General features: G+C 39.0%; 1 long non-coding RNA gene across 1 annotated transcript in view; it reads left to right on the top strand.

Moving 5' to 3' along the window:
- LOC309615739 overlaps window positions 1–12,482 on the top strand; it is a 56,131-nt gene extending 43,649 nt beyond the window's left edge. The window contains exon 2 of the long non-coding RNA XR_014237036.1: window positions 1,189–12,482. This is a non-coding gene — a long non-coding RNA (uncharacterized lncRNA). The remainder of the gene's footprint in view (window positions 1–1,188) is intronic.
- The last annotated feature ends 1,069 nt before the right edge of the window (window positions 12,483–13,551 follow it).

Genomic DNA, 13,551 nt, shown 5'->3' with positions numbered 1-13,551 from the left:
AGACATCATGAAAATTTTTAACTTGATCTCTGAGTATGGCATTTTGAATATTGGAAGTGTTCATATTTACATAGACATTTAAAGAAATAAAGTAAAAATTAGCAGCCTATAGCATCCTAATTACCATTCTACTCTAGAAATCTAAAACTTCAATTAATCAAAATGCAACAAATAGAGCTGCCATTGAGATTTGATTAAAATAAACAAGCAAACACAAGTAGTCCAGGTTATTTCCTAGCTTCAGCATTTTTTTAGTCCAAAGCTCATAGCTTATCCACATATCTTGCACAATGAGGCAGAGGAGTCATCATTATGACATGAAATGCTAGCACTTCCTCAATCATCAACAAGATAAAATCATATCTTTTATATACTATCTACCAAGATAAGAACACGAAGAGGATATTCTAAGTGCTTTTAGAAAAGAAAGTTGAAATCAAACTGTTTAATATCTCCCTGGTTTTACAGACACTTGAGATAACTGTGGTTTTAATTTAGCGTAACAGCCAGCTATTTTGATAACTCAATAATTGGTTTTGGATAGATGGATGTCACCTGGCATTCCCTTAATTGGAAGGTGATATATTTTGGATGATCATGTGGTATTATAAATCCCTACTGTTTATGCTGGCCAAGGATTACTGTGTAAAAGATTACCAAGTAAGTGCAGCTCCAAAGCTCATAAAATCAGTGTGATTTATTTAAAACTGCCCTGGACTGGACCAACTACTGATCATTTCCACCAATATATTATACACACTGGGATGACAGCAGGGACTTGGCACCTAATTACAAAGATGGGAACATCTTTTTTTAAATGCAGGTTTATATCTCAAAGGGATTCATAATGAATGCCAATTGAGTTCATTTTTGCCTAAGAAGATCTTAATCTTTCTACCTCAGGAGTCTAGCATTATATTATCTACAACAGTCAGACAAGGATGGGAGAGGTGTTAATATGGCTACCATATTATAGCCAAGGAAGTGATGAGAGAAGGTGAAGAAAGATTAGGACTGTGGCACTCACGGAGTCTCAGGACAGATTATGTACAAGAAAACATGTGTTTCAGCAGGTAGTGATATGGGCTAGAGCATATCTTGTACTGTGAAGAACAAGATAAAATTCCACAGACTTCGGTGTTTACAAAAATCCTTCCTCTTTATTTTATTTCTTTTTCCCACACTTAGCCCTTGGATAAGGCTTTATTAGCAAGTCAAAGAGGATAAAGGTCATGAGGGATTTGTAGAAATGCTGTTCAGAAACCAGGACTGCATCTTGGAGACCAGGTATGTTGAATCTCTGTAGGAAAGGTCCATAACCCACACCTCTGAAGGGAAAAGTAATATTCAGTGGCTGTAGCAGGCCAATTTGGAATAAGTATCAGCAAATTAACTTTTCCCTAGGCTTTAGAATAAATTTTTCCTAGGGGTAGGAAAGTGGTAGCATGGTAGGAATAGGATGTCTAACCTAAAGGATGTCTCATGGGCCTCATTAAAATAAGCAGAGAATAAGAAACTTGGAGGATGTGAAGAAATGAGAGGAGCTGGGACTTAGTGGCTAATGAGTAAGGGACCAAGGGACCAGGAATTTGTAATCTGGATCAGCTACTTCTTTGCCGGGTCACTCTGGGATACTGACTTCATCTCTCTATTCTTCTGGCACCTTGCCTTTAAAGCAAGCTACTTAATCTTACCTCATAAGGAGGCTGTGAGAAACAGATAATAAAAGCAAGCTTGAAGACTTGCAAGTATACAAAAATTATATAAATGTGAAAGAAGAACAAGGACTACTGGAATATATTACATAAGTTATATTTGATTAAATAAAAGGCTTTCACTTGCCTTGACATGTATTTTATTCGTTTTACATTCAAAAACCAAATGATACTGAGCTTGTATTACTTATCTAAAAGACTTTGCAAGCCTTCTGAGATTGTTACCACATTAGAAGCAAATTAAAGATTTACAACACAAGATAGTGTTTCTGATAGAATGGGGCCAGGCACAGAGGCAATGAGACAGTATTGATTTTTTGCCCAACAATTTCTTGGCTCTTCAGAGTTCAAAAAATGATGTTAAAACTCAGCAGTATTTCTTTCGTTTGTTTTATATTTTTACCCATATGAAGGTACCAGCTTATAGGGTATATGCTTATAACAAAAAATGCCATCTAGTGCCATCCATAATTTTCATATATGTCACATAACTAAAGCAGATTTAACCTAAAAACTATAGTGTTTCTCTAAAACATATGCATATTCGTTTCTAGACTTTGACAAAGTGTAAGCCCAGTAAAAATCATCAAGAACTATTTGAATATTTACGTTAAGGCCAAACCACAAATCTGGCTCTGTCTAGAAATCCCTAACAAGCTGGAACATACAAAAACTTCTGACTGGTAGCATTGTTTTCACTTCCAAAAAAGACATTTAGCGAATTTGTTATTAGTTTAAATGGATACACACCTATACCCCTCTTTCAGAACATTTGAAATAATAATGACCAGCAACTTCCAGTTAAAATGTTCATTATTTACAATTTTATATGTCAATTATACCTCAATAAAGCTAAAAAAATGTTGATTATGTATTAATTTACTAATGAACTGACTTTGCTGTTGTTTTATCAGTGAAGTACAATTAGACATGAACTCCACTTCTAGGCACAAACTCTGCTTTAATATGGAGTTTGGCCATCACAGTTGTGATAGCCTGAACTGGAGAAGGGGTCGACTTGGGGACCCAACCTGCAACCCAAGGCATGCCAGAAGTAGAACTGTCCATTGAGACAACTCAAACCCAGGCTTCTGCCTTCATAGGGAGTCTTAAGCTCAACAAGGCTAAGAAGCTGGTGACCCTCTTTTGAAAGAGTCCCACAATAATCATAATCACATAGCAGCTATGTATTGACAGCCATGTATTGACTGTCGGCACTGAGCAAATATCTCATGGAAGCCTCACTACCACTGTAGTTATTTCCACCCTCATTTTACAGAGAATGAAACTCAGGGATGGATATCAGGCTGAGTTATAAAGCTTTGCCAACATCGGGAGCAAGTAGGAGACAGAACTGGGATTTGAACTCAGGACTGTCTGATTCATCCCCTATAATAGAGTGCCTCCCTTGGAGAGATGAGAGCTTAGCCATGTTGGTAATACCCGTCTGTTTTGTTGTAGAGGTTCAGGGTGGCTGCTGTAGTGAGTAGGGGTACTTTCTTCTTAGCCTTCCTACTTGAGTCCTCCACTCACACCACTGCCAGCAACTGATGGACAACAAAAATCAATACTCTAAGGTGCCCCTTCTGCACACAGAATGGGGGTTGAGTTTTGCCAAATTTGACTCAGATTATGTGAGGTTCCTGCTGAGTGAAGCTGAAGTTAATTACCTTAATGCCAATTAGAACAGGTTCATTTTAATATAATTCTGAGTAAAAGAGAAACAACCGATTCTGACTCATTCTTAATACTTGAACTTTGAAGTTGCTCAGAAGCAACTTTGGTCTGGAGGAAAACAATGGCTGGAAGGAAAGGATCTGGACCATTTATCAATGAATAAACTTATTAGTGCTATGTACAAAGGAGAAAGAATAAAGAAGAGGCATCTCTAGTTTAATTTCTGCAATAAATAAAAGGAAAACATTGGAAGTGTGTGTTTGTGACTCCAAGGACAAGAAAAGATGTATTCGTTCAAAATCATTACCCTATTAAACTGAAAGAATACTGTCTTAGAAATAGCCTAAAATTATGCAAAATAAATCTAGGCTGATTTACACTATAGTATGTCCTATAATAATAACTGCACTTGGAAAAGTCAATGCCAGATTGACACTCTAGATTTAAGCAGAAAAGTACAATGAAATATTAGAAAGTATTTGTGAAATAAGATGATTTAATGATTATGAAAACAGAGGTGGGAAGAATGCTGGATGAAAGTTGCAGCAGGTTTATTCCATTTTCCTTTATCAGAACCAATTTTGTAATTACATTATTCAAAATTTATTGATCCTTTGGTCCTGGTGGCCATGATTTTTTTTTTTTTTTTTTTTTTTTTTTTTACCCAGGACAGGGTCAATCCAGTAATTTACAGATGCACAATATATAATCAAAAGTGTAGATTTCTCAACAGGAACTCAAATACAGGTGAGTCTCTACATTCCAGATTTGCCATTTTTAAGCTGGGATATGCGTTGGACTAATCTATACTCTTTCTTCTAGTATGACAACACTCAGCCTGGTGGCATATAGTACTACTTACGAAGATGAGAACAGAGAGTGGGTAACATGTTTCTTAGGATGGCTTTGTAGAGTGGGCCAGGAAGATTATATGATCCTATGATAGAAAATACCTCCTTACACATTCCAAAACTGGAGAGCCACTTGGAACAATAGCACCTCTTTGGAGATGGAAGTGACAACAGCTTTATTTAGCTTTACATTACACCAAGTGCTGTCTCAAATAGTGGATGTTAAGCCCATCCATTGGTCATTCATGTTTTATTGCCTTTCTTTCATTAGATTCATGTGTAACTAAAGATCAGCAAGAGAGAATAGATTGGGAGATAGGGGTGAAGCTTCAAGTATTGAAGGAAGACAAGATCTGTTTAGTTGAGAGGATGAAAATATCAGACAGTTTGGCTTCTACCCTTAAACAAATCTCCACCCATTCATTCCTTTCTCCTCCTCCTCCCTCTTTGGTATCATCACATCTGATACTTGATGTTCCCTGAAATAGGCATAGCCTATCCAAAGACAATGTCAAGAGCTTTCTGTATAATATTTTCTTGTTTACATTCTGTAAGAAGCAATACATAAGGCCAAATCAGAACAGAATTATTTTAAATAGAATGTTTTTTAATGACTATGAGTGGAATACACATTTAAGTATCCTTCTGGTACCATTAGGTAAATGAAAGTACCTTCTAACCAACAAAATTAATAAAATTTCTTCATGTCTTTGTTCTTAGACACGATTATCAATTTCCTCTGTCCAAGTTGAGAATATTTTTTAGATTATTGCTAAGGTTATACCTGCAGTTACGGACAGACTTGGTTTCTACCCCTGCCCTTATCTCTAGGAAGATGATTCTTATTGCCTTCTCGAGCGTGAAGAGGCTAAAATGCCCACCCCACCCCTCCACCCCCCAACCCCCCAACCATCCTCTGCTCACTCCTGTGTCCAGGCTTGCTCCTACTCAGCTCTCAGAAAAAGAGTTCTGCTATGCCCCGCAGAGGGGAAGGGCCAGGCTGCAGTCAGGAAGCAACAGAACAGCAACTGCTGCCCTCAGGATGGCACTGCCCACCTACTGCTGCCAACATGGTCCAGCCAAACAGGATGACATCCCCCTTGCAGGGATTCTGACAGACTACACTTGCTTTTGTGAGGTAGGAAGAACAGTTAGTAGCCCAGGTCCCAACTCTAACACCAGACCAGTTGTACGGCCTTGGATAAGCTGACTTGGATTAAACTAAATTGTCTGTAACTAATCTGGCCAAACTGTTGGTGATAAAAAACAAATATTGGGATAGAAACCCAGTCAAGCCCTCTAATTACTTACATCCAAGTAATAAGATTCATTTATTATTTAACAGACACTACTGAATCTCTATTGTACTGGCCTTAGGAGACTCAAAGCAAATAAAAGATGCATCTGTGGTGTCTCTTTATTCTTTCACAAATTTTCTTTTTTTTATATAAATTTATTTTTTTATTTATTTTTGGCTGCATTGGGTCTTTGTTGCTGTGCGCGGGCTTTCTTTAGTTGTAGCGAGTGGAGGCTATTCTTCGTTGCGGTGCGTGGGCTTCTCATAGTGGTGGCTTCTCTTGTTGCAGAGCACAGGCTCTAGGCGTGTGGGCTTCAGTAGTTGTGGCATCCAGGCTCAGTAGTTGTGGCTCGCGGGCTCTAGAGCACAGGCTTAGTAGTTGTGGTGCACAGGTTTAGTTGCTCCGTGGCATGTGGGATCTTCCTGGACCAGGGCTTGAACCTGTGTCCCCTGCATTGGTAGGTGGATTCTTAACCACTGTACCACCAGGGTAGTCCCAACAGCAGCTTTTTTTTTTTTTTTTTTTTTTTTTTTTAAAGTATATTTTGGCCACACCACACAACCTGTGGGATCTCAGTTCCTCTACCAGGGATTGAACCCAGACACAGTAGGACTGCGCTGAGTCCTAGCCACTAGGCCACCAGGGAACTCCTTCTTTCACAAATATTGATCGAGTTTATACATTGTGTCCAGTGCTGGGCAGAATGTTGGGGATTCAGAGATGAGTAAAACCATCACTGATTTCAAGGAGCTCTTAATCTGGTAAGATAGATGGAAAAGAAAATACATATTCACAAAACTCTGTTTTAAGCACAGTGATACAGATGAGCATAAGTAGGATAAAACCACTGAATAACAGGAGAGACAGCACCTTACTCTGTGTGCAATGAGGCCACGGGCCTCAAATATCGCTCTCAGGGTAGGAGAAACTGGAGCTGAGTCTCGAAGGAGGTTGTTTCACAAACATTACAAAATATCTTCTCAACACATGCATCAGTAGTTAATTGGTTTTTATTACTGATTAGCACTCCATTGTATGAATATAACACAATTTGTTTTTCCATTCTATTAAAGGACATTTGGATTATTTCTAGTTTGGTTTGCTTGCATTGTTTCTAGTTTGGGATTATAATTTTTAAAAAGTTACTGTGAACATTCTCAAGTAAGTCTTTTTGTAGGCATACATTTTCATTTCTAGGAGTGTGTTTGCTGATTGCTGTTTTATATATATGTGTGTGTATGTGTGTGTTAAGTTCATAAAAGACTGCCAAACTTTGCCAAAATGGTTGTAATTATTCACTTTCATGAGCAATGTATGAGTTCCAATAATTCCACAGCCTCTCCAACAGTTGGTATATCAGTCTTTTTAAAATTTTAGCCATTCTAGTCAGTGTGAAATGCTATTTTGGTGTCTTTATTTGAGTTTCACTGATAATGAATGATGTTGGACATCTTTTCATGAGCTTATTGACTATTCTTATATCTTCTATTGTGAAGCTTTCCAAGCCTTTGGCCCATTTTTTATTGATTAATTTGTTTTCTTATAATAAATATATGTGTGTATGTGTATGTTCACAAAACAAACATTTTCTCCCAGTCTGTGACTTGCCTTTGCATGCTATTAACAATGGCTCTCATGAGCGAACTTCTAAATTTTTTAATTTGGCATTTTAAAATTCATTTTAAATTTCATTCCAAGCTGTTTTGCTGCTAGAATATAGAAATAAAGTTGATTTTTGTTTTGTGACCTTGTATTCTGGAACCATGCTAAATTAACTTGTTACTTCTAGTAGCTTTTTCATAGACTTATTAGGATTTTCTACATAAATAATCATGTCATCTGCAAAAAAGACAGTTTTTACATTTTCCATCTTTATGGCTTTTATTTCTTTTTCTTGCTTAATTGCAGTGTTTATGACCTTTACTACATAGCTGTTTGTTTGGCAAACAATTAAATTACTTGGAATCCTTTCTGTCCTATCAAAGTTGGTTTGGTTCTTTGTCAGGGCTGGCCTAGCCCAGTTTTGTCTTTAGTCCTCTGGTATGGCCCTTATCTGGGGTGTGGTCTTTGCTCACAGAATGTGGTGCTTTTGGGGTCTGAACTAAATGCCCAAGGTTCTCAGAGATGTCTACCAGTCTAACAGGAGCAGAATTCTGTCTTCCAGCCTTATGTAACTTGTAATATCTCTTGTTCTGCTCTCAGCCCTGAAGCAATCATTCTCTTTTAAGACTCACAGAACTTCCCCCTCTGATTGCATAGCTTAGCCCTTAACCAAGGATTCACTGAAAACACATTCATAGAATCCTAGGGTCCCTGCTCTCCTTAGACACCTCCTTTCCAGTACCTATGCCTGAGAATTCCAGATGCTTCAGCAGTCCTGAACTCTCATCTTAGCCTCCACAGCTCAGCAAAATCACTGTTCTCTGCTTGGGCTCCACCTCCCTGCACTTTGGTCCAGAGCATGCCCCCAGCAGGAAACACAGGGCTTATCTCATATTTCTGTATCTCAAGGATTCCCTGCTGCTCAATGGTGGAAAACTTCATACATCTTTTTCTCAGTTTTATAGTATGTAGGAAACACATTTGGTAGCGGTAACTCTGACATAGCTGGAAGAAGAAGTCTCACAATTTAATTTGTATCCTCAATGCCTGGCCTGTATTCCATCAAAGTAGGATGGATGGATACATGTATAAATGGATGTATGAACAATTGGGTTAGTGAAGAGATGCGTGGAAAAAACTATGTCTTTTCCCAGCATTATTTTTCTCTTTAGCACTTCTCACAATCTAATATACTATATAATTATATATAATATACTATATAATTATATATAATATAATTATATATAATATACTATATAATTATACTAGATAATATTATACTATATAATTTACTCTTTTTTTGCTTTGTTTTTTGTATCACTCCCACTGGAATGACATTTTGTTTGTTATGTTCACTGATTTATTCCTAGTATTAGAATGACTGACGTATACAAAGTGTTCAATGACTATGTGTTAGAATGGATTGATAGATTTTTAAGGATGACCTGGCTTACTTTTACAGAAATATGCTGAATAATGAAGTAAAGTTGAGAGGTATAAAGTCCATCAATGGATAGTTAATGCTTTGGGGGGAGGGTCATTTTAGAATACGCTATCATTTTGACGTGACAGCTGGAATATTCATTTCAGCTACACCAACGCTTTTAGTATTCCTCATTACATGTGCCAAACTTACTCTTGCCTTAGAAACTTTGCCATTCCATCTACCTAGAACCACCTCCTTGCTCTGCATGGATACAGTTCCTTCTGTCATTTAAAACTCAATTCAAATTTCACCATTTCAGAGAAGTCCTCTCTGATCTAAAATAGAACTGCCACAACCCCAGCTTCTCTCGCACTAATACTTTTATATTATATGCCTCTTATTTACTGGCCTTTATAAATTTCTCACTATCCTTGACTTCCATGAAGCATCTGACATTATCAAAACAAGACCATCATCCTGCGACCTCAAATTCTTCAGGAAAAAAAAAACCCAAAAACCTCTTTGTTTTCACAGCAGTGCAATCTTTAAGTGGTCTCCTGATTCCCAGGTTACCTCTTGTCCATTTTATAGTTGCCTCCACTTCTGCCTCCTGGTCTATCAATACTAGGGTTCCAAGGCTCTGAACTCATGGATTCCTGTAGTTTCAACCATTAACCTCATGTGGATGATTGCCAAACTTATCTTTTTAGATAGCCCAAATCTATTAGCCAAATTCTAGCACTTCATTTCAGCAGACTCCTAAGCATTTTTTTCTCAATATGCCGTAACTCCTTAAGAGATTTCTGTCAAATCCTACTTCAGCTTTTTCTGGGGAGTAGGAAAGGAGAGACCTTGAAAGCAGGTTCCATGGTTTTTTTAGGGCTACTTCATCTTACTCCTTGCCCAATGCCCCTTTTCCTGGTTCCATTTTACTTATCATCCAGGTCTCAAGTGAAACATCATTTCCTCAATGAACCTTTCCCCATCTGCCCTTTCCTCTCACCCCAGGTGAGGCCCTCTTGCTATGTACTCTCATCGGCCGTTGGTACCTGTGAGTTCCACATCCCCAGATTCAACCAACCACAGATCGAAAATATTCGAAAAATATTCCAAAAAGCAAAACTTAAATTAACCACGCACTGGCAACAATTTACAGAGCATTAACATTGCTTTAGGTATTATAAGTAATCTATAGGTGATTTAAAGTATATGGGAGGATGTGCATAGGTTGTGTGCAAATACTATACCATTTTATATAAGGGACTTGAGCATCCCCAGATTTTAGTATCCTCAGGGGTCCTGGAACCAATCCCCCACAGATACTAAGGAACGACTGTACTTTGTACTTTTCCTTTGCAGCATTGCCACAATTAAATAAAAAAAATTCCTGTATTTATATATTTTATCACTTATTAATATCCAGGTAATTACTTATTTAATTACTAAAGCATGAACTAATTAAAGGGCAAATACCATATCTCTCCTTCACTAGTATATCCTCAGTGCCTCACACAGTGTTTGGCTAATGGGAGGCAAAATACAAACATGTGCTGAGAGAATGAACAAATACTCCAGTATCTAGGACAGTGCCTGCCTGGCATATGATAAGGTTTTCCTATGCCCTGATCCACCAACACTGAAATATTCTCTTTTTGGTGAATTAATAGATGGATGGATAGATATATGAACAACTCTCAAAAGTCCCCTAGTCTAGATTTCTGAGACTGGCATCCCAAGAATGATAGATAGATGGAAGAAAGAGAAGAAAAGTTTATATTGTCTAATACATTTTGGTGCTGATTACTAAAACCGCCAGCATACTACCTGTCCCTATGGAGCTCACCTTTGAAATTCAGTCTTTCTTTCTTTCTTCCTTTTGCTTCCTCCTTTCCTTCCTTCCTTCCTCCCTCCCTCCCTCCCTTCCCTCCTTTCTTTCTTGCCTTCCTGCCTTCCTTTTTTTTTTAAGCAAATCTAATTCTGGCAAGAAACGTATTTTTAATATGCTTGGCACAGCTGCTTCCGCAGAGTTGGAAATGTGAAATAATACAACACAACATAAATAATAGAAATAATAAAAATAACGATAGTACTACATTGTTAATATTAAACTGATTCATTTAAGGACTGGCAGTGACAAGTGTTGGTTCAAAGGAATTAAACACTTGGAGATTCTATAGATACACAGTAAGTATTAATTGGTCAGAATAGTACTTACAACCCATGAGAGATTTGTTTTCCCACATAGCTATTTCCATCTCAGGTTCAACAGAGACCACACTGAAAGGCTTCTTTGTTTGGGTGCAGTGTGATGCTGTTGGTACAGTACCTAAATGTCAAGATGATATATCTAACACAGTAGATTTACACAGCACCATGCTTCACAGAAGCTTAATTGTGTTGTTTCAAAAACAGAATTGTGCCAAAGATCTGGCACTCTGCAAAGAATGCCAGATGGTTACCCTGGAAAGTCTCTTCTCAGAAACAGGTGAGTTTTCCATCTCACTGTCCTGCCCAAAGGTGAAGTCCTGCTCTGCCTTAGCTCTGTAGTATTCAGGGAACCAGTTCTCAGTAAAAAGCACTTTTCTGACAATAGAAAGTATTTTTTCTTCCAGTGGTGCCAAGCACATAGTAAGCACTCATAGATACTACTGATTGATCTTTTAGGTTTAAAAATCAATATCTCCAGCCCAATTTCATTCTGAGCACCAGCCGCCAACTGCCCCCTCAGCATCTCTTCTTGGATCTCTGCTACTTAGAAGCCAAAGCAGAACTATAAACTCCTATCCACATTGCCCAACCCATGCTCTAGGCTAAATCAACTCCTAACCCTGGTCCTGTCCAACTCTGTAAAGGGCATCACCATCCACCAAATTTCTCAAGAAAAAAAGATAGGAGTTCTTATGGATTACTCTTGTTTTATAACATCCCACTGAAATTCACTAGTAAGTTCTGCTGACTAGTAAGTTCTGATGCCTACAGCATCCTCTCTTGCCTAAGTGGCCTCTCTCCTTCCACTCTTGTCCCTTTACAGTCCATTGACCAGTCAATTTTCCAGCATCCTGGGTAACAATGCAAACCAGAACATTTCACTCCCTTGAAAGCTTCCGAAAATATTTAGAATGAAATCCCATTCATTGTCCCAGCTACAAGGCCTACTGATCTGCCCATGCCAAAGGAGAACCTACTTGCTACCCCTTTCCTACTCGCTGGCCACTACCCAGCCACACATGCCTTGTTTGGACCCTCAACACACCGAATGATTCCAGGCTCATAGGCTTGGCACCTGTTGCTCCTGTTGTTTAAAATGCTCATCTCCCAGATCCACATGGGACTTCCTCCTCCTTATCTTTCAGACCACTGTTCAAACACCATCTTGTCAGATTTCCCTGTCTCCTTTGCTCTCAATCATATTACTTTATTTTTTTCATAGCACTTGATTATTATACCTAAAATACCTAAAAGTGTTATTTGCTCACGTGAATTTATTACGTGTCTTCCCACTAGTTCATAAGCTCCTTGAGCTCAGAGACTGACTCATCGATTACTGCTGCATCCCAGTATGTAGAAGTGTGACTGGCAGGCTGGCTGAAAATGCAACTAAGACCAACATTTGTCTCAATGGTACCAGGGACCTTCCTGAGTCCTGAGATTCCGAAACTTTTACAGAGCAATATTTGGCTAGGATCAGTCACAGACAGTATAAAAGAACCTAAGTTCAATTTTCCAGAAAACAAAATGAAACAAAAACTGAGACAATATGTCCACAGAGATAAGGTGTATTTAGGCAGCACCTGAATGCCACCTGAGATCTGATTTTCAAGCTAAGCTCCGGGTGTACCTGGGGAAGCTGGTGCTCCAGGCACTCGAGCACCTCTCTGTTGCCAGGGCAACTCTGCTTTAATATGCTTTATTTTTTAAAAATAGAATTGACTTCCACAAAAGGGGGTATCTGATAAATAGGATTCTGCCACTGAAAAAGAATTAAGGGACTGCTTAATACATATGTTTATGTGCATTTAAAACCTCCAGAAATAGATATGAGGTGTTTCTAGTAATCCCACACTTCTCACTGCTTTCTGGTCCCACTGTTGTTGCCCTAGTTGAGAGACCGCCCCCCAACTCCCTTAGTTGGCCCTGACAGTATCTGGAAGTATCTTCTGTCCCTTCTGATAATCCCTTCTTCACCCTGCTCTTAAATTAACATCTCTCCTCCCAAGCCCAAATCTGAGCTGTCCATCCCCCAGTGGCTCCTGGTGCTACTGAGCTCACAGTACACTCAGCAGCCTGGCCTGTGACAACCTCCCTTACTTCACTCCTCCTTCCCTATCTCTGCACCCTGCACACAACCCAGACCAGCTGTGCTCGACTGTTCACTTGACACTCCCCAATCAGCTGAAATTCTCCCTTCTCATGTATGGCTGTACTTGGGCCACTCCTCACACTGATTTGCCTTTTCATTTGAACTTACCAGTGGAAACCCCACCTGTGCTCCCTTAGGTTCCCCATTCTGCACCTTCACCTCACCTTGCCCTCAGAGACATATATCCCCCTCCCTCAGTGCCCACAACTTTGTTTGCACCACTCTTGTGACACAGATCATGCTATTTTCCTCTCTGGACTATAGACATAGCCAGCACTCATGGGGAGAGGTAAGATTTAGAGCAGAGGAGTCCGTTGCAGGTCCCACTTCAACTCATACTATTTGTGCAAGCTCGGACCTCTGAGCCTCAGCCTCTTTACCTATAAAATATACATAATAATAACTACGTCTCAAAGTTGTGGGTGTTGACGTATATGAAAATAATTTGGAGGCTATAAACGTGATGTGTTCTTATTACTATTTGCTGCTTGAGGGCTGGGACTATTTCCATCCATCTTTGTACCTGCCCCCCGGCCCCAATGTGCATCTAGCAGAGTCCAGTCATTTCAACACAATTCTGAGAAAAGGAGAAAGGATTCATTCCGACTCAAAACCTTAACTT

This window comes from Balaenoptera borealis (assembly GCF_965194805.1).
Source record: "Balaenoptera borealis genome assembly, chromosome: 18".
NCBI classification, from domain to species: Eukaryota; Metazoa; Chordata; class Mammalia; order Artiodactyla; family Balaenopteridae; genus Balaenoptera; species Balaenoptera borealis.
Note: the sequence above shows the minus strand (reverse complement) of the source record. Positions and strands in the feature narration are given on the sequence as shown.